The sequence below is a fragment of the Galleria mellonella genome, unplaced genomic scaffold, assembly GCF_026898425.1.
Source record: "Galleria mellonella isolate WM207_F2 unplaced genomic scaffold, CSIRO_AGI_GalMel_v1 utg65, whole genome shotgun sequence".
Lineage (NCBI taxonomy): Eukaryota > Metazoa > Arthropoda > Insecta > Lepidoptera > Pyralidae > Galleria > Galleria mellonella.
Genome location: NW_026442138.1, coordinates 4,214,570 through 4,226,467, shown reverse-complemented (window position 1 = coordinate 4,226,467; position 11,898 = coordinate 4,214,570). Strand labels below are relative to the sequence as shown.

The window sequence follows — 11,898 nt, the reverse complement described above, 5'->3', positions numbered from 1 at the left end:
TGCTCTACCCGGGCTGTGCTTTCAAACCAATGACGTCAAGCTAAGAAACCATTCCGTTTTCATTCAATCCATTCATTCGCCCTCAGTATGACAATACGCCTGATGGGTATTGGTGTTTTGTTGTGTATTCCAATAAAATTTAATAAATTGTTATTAATAACTGAAAAATTGTGTGATTTGTCTATGTAGTTAAGTGAAATAAAATTTCTTGCTCTTTTAAAAATATTTACTAGTTATTTCTTAAAGTTGTGTGTACTAAAATCTTAATAAATACATTTCTGGCTAATGTTAAGTGTATACATGTGATCAATACATGAAAAAATTGCAGTTTTCTTCGTTTTGAAGGTATGTATGAATGAAACCTATATTCTTTTTAATGGATGAGCACCATTTAATTTTTTTTTTCATTCGTCATCTCGTTGCCTGTTTTCCCCAGTCGAGCACACCCGCCGTCACCCGCCCCATGACGAAATAGCGAAATATTGCGAGGGTTGGTGCTCGAAGTAGCGAGACAATTTTATTACTAGTGGGGCCGTTTTTTTATATAATTTTTATATAATTTCATTAATTTTAAAAACTATTGACAGTAACATTTTAGTATCATTACATTTATTTTATTTATTGATTACGTAAATCATGTTTTATATATTGTACTTATCTTCTATTGATACGTATTATACATATCGGTCAGTAGATACCCTTAGGAGATCTGATAATATTCGTTTAAGTACCTACCGACTATATCGCCAATACTTAAAAAGAACCAACCTATCGTCCCTTAAAATATATTATCCCTATAAAAAGGTAAATCTTCCTAAGAACAAGGAGATCCTCCAATGTTAATCAGTAAGTTGATTCAAATAAAGAATTGTACAAATACGTTTCCCTTTGCTGATGTCGTGCGACATGATATGGTCATGGTTCATGGTTCACAAAAAGTACTATCAATTTAAAGCCCTTATTTTTTAAGTCGGTTGAAAACATTTGTAAATAAAGTATCTAATAATTAGTACTTAGATATTCATAGACTGAAGCTATTAACTTAACAGTAGGTTATTAGTATATATACCTAATACGACAACAAATATATAGGTATAAATAACTAAATAGGTAAAGGGATTGTTAGTAATGGGGTCTAACTGACCCATTGCCAGGAATACACCCTATCAGGACGATCTCCACGTGGTTCTCCCTGGAAACCATCGTGATTAATTCTAGTGGAATTCGTCACGGTGAGCTAACTGACCTGCTTTCATCATCACCTATCATCCCTCACTGATGCCTCGCCAGCGTATACCGATGGTGCAGGCGGGGTTACCATTGCATTATCACCTATTAAAAAAAAATAGGTACCTATCTATATTACTAACAATGTTGCTATGTCCCGAGGTAGGTAGTTAAAAAATAAATCGTGCATCATATAATGGTAGGTACTTCTAAGTTATACCTATACAATTTAATTATTATTTTGTTTATATTATAAATATTTTTGTTTATAAGTTATTTAGATTATAGGATATTTCTTAATTTATAACGTTAAATGCCTTAATAGATATGCGATAATATTTGGTACCAAATGGGCAATATCCAAGATTATAATTTAGGATATTTAAATCCTAATTTCCTACTATCACTACCGTTTAAAATTAATACCTACTACAATTATTACGAACTACTGTATTTTAATTGCGTGAATTTACTGGGTACAGAGGAATAATACCTGAGTCCTCAGGAATAGCAACGCATGGGAGGTATCATAGACGAAACAGTATACTCTGTTATCTCCATGGTAATGCTCATGTCTATAGGCGACGGTTACCACTTTCCTTCAGGTGGGCCGTCAGCTTGTTTGCCATTCTAAGTTGCATAAAAAAAAAAACTAAATTTTTGCCCGCTACTTCATACACGTAAATATCAGAAGTAGGAAAACCAATTGAATAAACCGCTTCTAGATGATGTATCAAGATAAAATATACACCAATTTTAAATTATGCCTTTAGGAACACAACTGTCAAAACCGCATCCAATTTGGTGCAGTAGTTTTTGTGTAATGCCGAAACAAACAGTTATACAGACGGAATTTCTAAGAATTGTTGTTTTGGCATCTATTGGTCATATTTATCTCACCTCATAGTTATTTTTCTTAAATATGTCCCGTGTAGTTACAATTTTGTTATATTGGAGAGACTACCTAGTAGGTATTTTTACGAGTACCTAAAGGTTAGGTATTTTTTATAAATCTAAAGAGGTTTTTTTTTATGGGTGAAAATGGTATGGTAATCCCGCCTGCGCAAACGGGATACGCTGGCGGAGCACCAGTGAAGGGTGATAGATGAGAATGAAAATAGGTCAGTTAGCCCATCATGATGAATTCATCAGGAATTAACCATGATAGTTTCCAGGGAGAACCGCGAGGAGGTCGACCTGGTTGGGTATATTGCTAGAAATGGGATTCTCAGTCTCCATTACTAACAATCCCTTTCCCCCCAATCTAAAGAGGTTAAGTACTAAATGTATCTTAAAATAATGTAATTTTTTTTATACAACTTAGAATGGCAAACAAGCTGACGGTCCACCTGATGGAAAGTAGTAACCGTCGCCTATAGACATGAGCAGTACCATGGACGTAACAGAGTATACTGTTTCGCCCATGTTACCCCCCATGCGTTGCCATTCCTGAGGACTCAGGTGTACCCTCTTACCCATGTAAGTGTCCTCCTACCGTGTATTCCTCTGTACCCAGTAAATTCACGCCATATCCCACCCTTCAAACCGAAACACAGCCATGCAAACACAAGTGCTCCACGGTTGAAACACGAATGGAACAGAAGTACCCAAGCAATCGACTTTTGTACAAAGTCTCCCTCTGGTCCATAAACTTAACATACTATATAGTATTGGACTTCTTACAAAACTGGCAATAAGGCTATTTGTTCCTTATTATGATATTAATCCTTACTTCCTGGTCCTTATCCTTATTTATTAGTCACTTGGTAGTGAGGACTATTGGTCCCATAGATAGCAATGTACCCCGTCAAGACAACTTCCACGCGATCCCCTCTGGAAAAATGTTGGTTACTTCTTGCTAAATTTATTGAGTCATGATAGATCAGCTTTTTTTTAACGTCTGGAAAATGCTTTATGCACACCCATACACCTTGTGAGAGGTGAATGGGTACTGTAGGAATCCCCCCGTAAGGTGGGAGTGTACCCATCAAAAACCAGACGATATACCCTCGAGGTGCTATATGTCGGAGACATGGGTTCGCTTACGCACTCACCACATCTTCGACGGCATAGATCAGCTGACCTGTCATTCTCACCTATCAATACGCACTGGTACACCGCCGGCTTATACCGATAGCGACATTGGGGTTACCATTCTGTTTTCATTCCATTAGAAAAGGCCTAGTCTATTATTCTTTTGTATACATTTCATAGCATAGGAGAGCAAACTGATTTAAACCGTCAAATGATTAGTGATGAAAGGGATTGTTAGCAATGTAGTTCGACGGCCCCATTGCTAGCAATATGCCCTATTAGGTCGACGTCCACGTGGTTCCCCTTGGAAACCATCGTGAGCAATTCGTGTTGAATGCGTCATGATGGGCTAATTGACCTGCTGCATCCTCACCTATCATCCTTCACTGGTGCCCCGCCGGTGTATACCGATAGCGCGGGTGGGGTTACCATTTCAGTATCACCCATAAAAAAAACCGTCGAATGATCAAGAAACATCCAAATGAAGGAAATTCTCAATTTATCGTTATTTTTCGTGTCTATATTACGCAAATAGGTCGCCAATTTTGAATCGATTTTGATAACACTTTTTTTTTAATCGATCGTGTAGTATTTACACAAAAGGGAACATTGACCGCAGACCTTTTGGTCTGCACATACCTTAAAATGTCTATCTTATAATTTTGGGTATTAATTAGTTAATAAGAATTTTAGTTTATTAAGTTTATTAATTACTTTAACTATTTATATAACGACAAATAGATCACTTAACTACATTTAATTAAATAGTTGCAAGCCTAGCCTACTAGTTCATTACACAAATAAACGGACACCTGTCCCTAATCGGTCTATTCATCCCTAACCGGTCCAGTTCTATTATTATGATAATAATAAGAGGAATGAAAAAAATGCGCGTGGCGTGAGTCACACCACAACACAAGCTCAAGATCAGAGTCATTATGTATGAGTCATTCATGGAATCCCTCGTTATCTCCCAATCACTAGTAAGATCACACAGATCTTACTAGTGATTGGGAGCAGTGTTACAGAACTTCGAATCAAATAGTACATTAGTGAAGATTGAAGAGTGAATTTATCGATAGAAGCGTATCGATTTTTTTATAGGTGGTAATGGAATGGTAAACCCCTCTGCGCTATCGTTATACACTGTTGGGGCACCAGTGAGAGATGATAGATGAAGATAAAATAGGTCAGTTCGTCCATAGTGACAAATTTATAAAGAATTAATCGAAATAGTTTCCAAGGGGAACCGCGTGTAGGTCGACTAACAGGGCACATTACTAGCAATGGGGCTGTTAGATACCCAATACTAACAATCCCTTTGCCCCTAGTCGTATCGGTTAGCATCTAATATCGTCACGAGAAACAATCTGACCATCGCTATCTCATTTCAAGGACTCACTAGCAGTAAACGATTTTCTCAAGAGATTCTTTAGGGCAACCCTGTTATGTCTAAAACTGATTTTTTAATTTGATATTACAGCGAAATCATTATTCTAAGGACCAAAGTATAAACAGAATTTATTTGCTAATTTATAATGCAACACTTTTTCTAAACTATCTATTTTAAATAATTTTAGATCTCTGAATTTGTTTTATCTGAATGTAAATTAAATTATGTATTACGGTAAATTGTTGATGAATCGTAACAAAATACGTTTTTTTTTATCAATATAACTAAATACATTTTTTTAAACGTTCGTATTATAGTTAGAACAAAGAGGGCTTACATAAAACAAAAGCAAAATCATAAGGGGAGTTTTACCGGTAGTGGCCACGCTTGGTAGGCGGGTTGGCAACAGTAGTTAGTCTTTTATAGTATTTTAAGAGGCATCCATGATATATTTAGCCTAAAAACTGTGTACAAAATTGCCCGTTTATACAATGAACAGAAATTGGAAAGCAAGGATAGCGTTAAAATTTAAACGGCTTCTATTTCCATTAAATACCTACTATTTATTAGAATTCGTAACTCCAAATTATTAAGATATTTTGAACGACAAATTTCTCGAAGCTTATTAATAAATAATTACTCCTTTTCGTCCTTTACAATCTTTGCAAAAAGAAACACAACCCGATCCTTTTTAAAACAATGAAATTCCTCGGAACTGGTATTGGTATATCCGAACTAAACATCGGAGATTAGAAACGAAAATGGTTTATTTCTATGTTATGTCGATTTAGAACCGTTGCAAGGATTGTAAAATGAATGATGATGCGTCAGTCCATTCATTTCTGATATAAGTATTTCACTTTCTGAGATCCGTATTACGTATCTCCGCTGAGTAATCGAACGGAACCGGCATGGTGTAACATTACCTAGTTACGTAAAGTCGAATGAAGGTTAACATTTGACACATCAGTTAATAATATATCTTGATGTCTAAGCAAAGTTACTAATAACGAATTAAAATACGTTATATCCCCACTAAAACAATGACAATAGCTAAAACTAAAACTCAATTTAATAATACTATAAAATTTAACAATACTCAATTTCAAGAGATATATGTCTTAAATATTTAGGCAGTTGCTTACTTAAATATAAAAAAAATCCCTATTGCTTTTTATCCCAAGAATGTTGATTAAAAGATCAGATATAAACGAAAGCTCAATACGCCTGTATAAGAGAAGGAAAGGTCGTCATGAAATTCAATACCAAGCCTATTGGCTAGTATGGTAATAGTAGACTATGTCCTCCAGTTCAAGGGAGAAACCAGTGCCCAGCAGTAAGACGGTAATGAAGACATTGAAAGCTCTAGAATAAATAGTATATTTTTTTATTACATCATCGTAGCAAAATTCAAAGACCAAGTGGATATATGTTTTTAATTTTCTGTCTGTATCTTTGACAAAAAAGACACGGGCATTTATGAATTTGCTGGTTATATAAAAATAAAATAAATATATGTTACATTACTATTAAAATTTAAAATATTCATTTAATTTACAATGTTTTTTAAATCTACGAACTGCCATTTGCTCTCTCTGTTTGACGTGGCGGTTGACTGGTAGAGAATGCCATCAGACATTAATTCCGCCCTGTAGACATTTTTCAATGTGTGCAAAAGTATAAATAAATAAAAATAAATAAATTACTCTATAAGGAATCACATGCATGCTTCTTCAGCTTTGTAACTTAATAACTAGTGTAATTTCTATAGTGGGTATCGTAGGTTCTTCATATCATATACTAAAAGCACTTTTATTAGCGTAACTTTATTACAAAACCTTAATTACTTTCAAAGATTTTACGGCTGAAAGGCAGTTTATAATTAACTTATTTATTTTAGTACTTATCCCCATTTTCAAAGTTTTATTAGTAAAGGTTAATTATGTAAAGGTCAGCGAAAACGCTGTAGGTATTAGACCACACTTCAAACGTAGCCGCGGGCAGTTTCTATACAATGGGCTTGCCATAACGTGCTGGCCAAGGGCCTATAAAGAACAAGCAAGTTACAAAATGGTTGTCAGAGTAGATAAAATCGCAGTTTTGTGCCCATAAAGGCACCTAGGGTTGTCTATCTTTTTATATTAAAAAAAATACTACCTTGATAAAATTAAAAAAAGGGTATGTAAATCCTTCTGATTAAAAAAGGAGTTATCAAAATTGGCAAAGATATCGCGTGAACGGTAAATATAGCAAGGCGGCAGTAAACATGGCGGGTTATCTGATATCTCGTAAGTAATCACAGATAGACTGGCTGAGCTTAGAGATGAACTAACCAAAATTAAGGCGGCAGTTTGTAATTTTTTTAATAATAGTATTAAGCACCATTATTATCAGAGGAGGGGATGGGAATCTAGTTTACAAAAACTGACCACAAATTTAATAGGTTGCAGATAATATCATTTTTGAGCTACTATATTATTTACTACTATATTTTGAGATATGAACTTTGTCAAGTTAATATGGTAGTGTCGTCGTTTTATTGTGCTAGGTACAAACTATTTGTATCGTTTTAGACTCATGTTTCTTTGAAGAAAACATTCAATTTTTTTAGTAGAGCATTGCTTTAAAAGAATAATAAAGCTAAATATTTCAAATTCACCTAGTAGAGACTTTACATATATCTATTTCTACACTTAACTTTTCTTATAGGTGAGTAAAAATGATATCACCATACCTAGCAGCCCTATCGAGAGAATGCCCACGACAGTGACCCGGCCAGGGGCGATCGCCCTCACTATCACGATGTGGAAGTTGTTTCGTGTCACATCTCGTTTATATTTAGCTTTTGCCCACGAGAACCGCCCTTGTACTTCCAATTTTAATTTTTTTTTTTTTGCTTCTTTCCTAATGACTATAACGTATTTAAGTATTTGATTGTTTATGTTTAAAGACGTCCAAAAGAAAGAGGTTGTCAATTGGCTTGAATGATTTTTGAAATGACTTGCACAATTCTGTTTGTAATTAATTGGGTTTACTTCCATATTAGTCATATTTTAGTTTTATAATAATTAAAGCTGCATAAAATTATGAATTCTATATATTATAATTACTATGAAAAATTTTGTCATTTATCGATGTATATTTGTTTTTAAAAAAATTTAATTCATATATAATCATAAAATATATAATCATAATCACCCTTTTCCTTTCCTGTGAGTATCGTAAAAGGCGACTAAGGATACCTAATGGTAGAGGAATGGGCAGCAGTGTCCCCCTTAAAACATCTCTTTAAATTTACTGCAGCCCGTGACTATATTTTTATGTACAATAAATCTTTATTATTATTTTCCCTAAAACCCTAACTGCGGTTGCCAACTCGCCTGCTAAACGGTGCAAAAACCCCTATTAGCCGAAGGCTTAAGTTCAGCAGTGGACAGTTAACGGCTGAAATGTTAATGATGATTCTGTACTTGTCAAATCTAACATCTCATTATGATCAAACAGCAAACAAAACTATACAAACAAAAGAGACAAGTAATCTAATATTTCGCTTAACAACATATTTTAAAGTATCTGTTCATTTATTAGCACTGCAATTATAGTTATAATAATCTCTATTTAGATTATGTGAATCCCAGAATCAGCAGTTCTCTTTTAAGCCATAAATTACACCATGATACTTATCGCGCGTCTTTATTTTTTATAATGTTTAATTAAAAAAAAATAGCCCGCCAAAACGGTTTATTATAATAGAGTGTTAAGTTGCTGTAAGATGTGTATTTGGTTGCTTATATAATTTCAGTAATTTTTTTTACTCTTCTGCCATCTAATGAAATAACATAATTTTAAGGCAATTAATGTTTTCAAAAACGTTCCAATTGAAAACATGTAATAATTGTTTTAAGTCCAAACAGCAATGCGTTTAGAAGCACCATGATTTCACTGAAAAACATACTAAGACCTGCGATGCTCCTATGGGGGAAAGTTATGACGATGGACTGGATGATCATGATGAGGACTAATGACATCTTACAGCCCCATTGATAGCAATAAACCCTATAAGGTCTACCTCCATGCGGTTCCCCCTGGAAATCATCCTGGTTATTTCTGGCGTATTCATCACGGTAGTCTAACTGATCTGCTTTCATCTTCACCTATCACCCCTCACTGATGCCACGCCAGCGTATGCCGATAGTGTAAGCGTAGTTACTATACCATTTTCATCGATAATAAAAACGGTGCTCTTAATTTTAATACTCTAATTGGTTAATTCTTTATTCTGATACAACACGTGCGTATTATTATCGCTATATATTCCTAAATACCAAGAGGTAGTCATTTGAGAAGTGCAATAAAGAGTAGGCAACCCTAACCAAGTCATGGTAGGTCCTACAAAAAAAGGCAAATGGCATCTCCAATTCCTGTAGCTATTTAGTAATACAAATGTATTACTTAGTCGTAGGCGACAGAGGCATGAGACGCGATTTAATTAATATATAATAATTTAATTTGTTATAACTCTGTTATCGTAGCCTCGTTGACACTACAAAATTAATAGTACAGTAACAATTAATATGTATATAATACTTACATGTACTTTAATAGTGGAACATTCCACAACCCAACATATTTATCATCTTTTTCCTTTTTGAGGTAGGCACAGCATTTTTCTTTCAGATTTTTATTCAGTAATCTCGTTTGACACAAACTATTCATATTTCATATCACACGGTCACAATGCAGCTCTTTTTGACTTTCTCTTCTATCATGCTTCCACTTTTAAACTCATTGTTCCCTTCATCATCATATCAGCCATTACCTGTCCACTGCTGAACATAGGCCTCCCCTATAAAGGGGTTTTGCCAGTAATTGCCACGCTTGGCAGGCGGATTGACAACCGTAGTTAGGCTTTAGTGATGTTTTAAGAAGGATGCTGCTGCCCAACCCTCGAAACTCTTAAATTCTCTTAATCGTCTCATTCGACACCCACGGAAAAGAAAGTAGTGACCTATTCTATGCCGGAATTACGGCGAGGTGATCGTTCCCTTCATAATGTAATAATCCATACCTTTTCTCATATTAACATGTCCTTATCTCAACCTCCCATTTTCTTAATAGGAGTTCATAATAATAAATAGATATATAGATATAATATAGACTTTGTACAGAGGTTTCTCATCTATTGTTCGTGATCACTAAAGGACGAAACAAGCGAATCCTCGCAATTCCTCTTCTAATCCGAAATGTATTGAAGAACATACGAGTATTATAAACATTCATCGCTTGATTGGGACAGAGTACTGCTTGTATAGCTGTTTTTCGGCTTGAAGGATAAAATACTGCATATGGAAGCAGGAATACCGTAGTACTCAGAAATGGCAAATCATGATAGTACCATATTCATTACAGTGCATTCTGTTATGATGCTAGTACTGTTCATGTCTATACGATATAATGCCATTTTTCATCAGATGAATCCTCAACTTGTTTGCTGTTCCAATTTACATACAATTTACAGCGCTTACTTCAACTCGGGAAAGTATCTTTGGAATTTCCCACGGAAAGCCTTGTTTCGTTCACTTTCAGTTAAAAACATACTCGTTCTGTTGCGCTAATTAATATTTTCACTGTGTACTCGTGTCCAGTAACAGGATCGTGTGTGATAAAACGTACGGACATGATTCACGATTTCCGATCTCTGTTCTAATTTTTTGTGTGAAAATTATATGAAGCGTTACCATATTGTTTACGGTTCACCGCACTTTTTTTTATAGCCTCTAATGACCCAGAAGAGTGTTCATTACACAGTGTTATACGTAGTATTAATATTTATAGTTCATTGAGGGTTCCTTTGTCCAGACACCCACGCCTTGAGGATAGAATAGATCAATTTATGAGAAATTTTCAAGACGAGCATAGAATATCAAATGAGGATCTGAACACTGTATAAATACTTTTGTTTAAATTTATAAATCTTTAACGGAAGTAGGTTCTTATTGTTGCAGCTGTATGTGCCATATACCTGATACCTAGGTATCATTACTTGTTTTATACATACACACATACATATCTGTCACACCTGTCATTAGGGTAGGCAGAAACAATGGAACATCTTATACATATAAAGTGAATTTGTTTGGTATACAATCTCCGGATAAAATTAAACTGTTTGTATAAAATCATGAGGATATTGATGTTACTCGCAATTTTTATAAATAAATAACTCTATGTAAATACATTTTCAACCGACTTCAAAAAAAGAAGAAAGTTCTCAATTGAACTCTATACAAATGGAACAAATAATAAATAATTTACGAGTATAAATCGATTTGAAAAATTCTTTTTTTTTTATATAAGTGGGTATAATTTCTATATATATATATATATATATATATATATATATATATATATATATATATATATATATATATATATATATCAATCATATCAGCTGTTTACTGTCCACTGTTGAATATAGGCCTCCCCCATTATGATATTTTAATAGGGATGTTGCTGCCCGTGAAGGGCTGGTCAATTCTATGCCGGGACTACGCGGTCCATGGATAATATATCAAGTCGAAGCCTTTTTGATAATATTCATAAAACTGAACACTTTTCTCCAAGGAACAAATTTAAAATCTCAAAACAACTTTAGAAACTATTCCTACGCGGTCATGTGATCGATTAAGAGGTAGAAAAAATATTATCTGATTATGATTGTTCTTTTTGCGGCAAATTGTTCAGTTTCATTAATATTGTCGATAGGTTTTAACAGGCATAAAGGGTATTTTGCAACATTGAAATCGATTATTATAATATATTAATTTCACGAAATTACTGTTTTGTGGACCATTATAAACTAAATTTATAATAATTTTGACTTAAATTTATTAGAAATTTAGTTCATATTGGTTCTTAGTTTAAACATTTCGATGTAATATCAAACTGAAATTTTCGTTTTAGAGATATGTTTGAAGAAATTGCCTCTCAAATTCGACCCCATTATCCTATATAAACATTTTGTTATTGTAATTTAATATCCCTAAAACAAAATCAAAAGGATATGCCACTTAAGCATTAAGAAACTCCATTTCTTTATTACAACTGCATTGCAGTATACTATAATTTACTCCGGCTACCAAATAACAGCTGTCCGGGTTGGGTCCGACACGTCAACAGGTGTGCACGAGCCTTGGTTTTTTTTATTCTATATGGTTGTCTCTTTCACTCTTTAGATAACGGAT

At 34.2% G+C, this 11,898-nt stretch overlaps 1 protein-coding gene across 1 annotated transcript in view; it reads left to right on the top strand.

Moving 5' to 3' along the window:
* Positions 1 to 62: 62 nt before the first annotated feature.
* Positions 63 to 11,898, top strand: part of LOC113519838 (myosin-I heavy chain) — a 108,827-nt gene continuing 96,991 nt past the window's right edge. The window contains exon 1 of the mRNA XM_052900429.1: positions 63 to 345. The gene's annotated coding sequence lies outside the window, so the exon portion shown is untranslated. The remainder of the gene's footprint in view (positions 346 to 11,898) is intronic.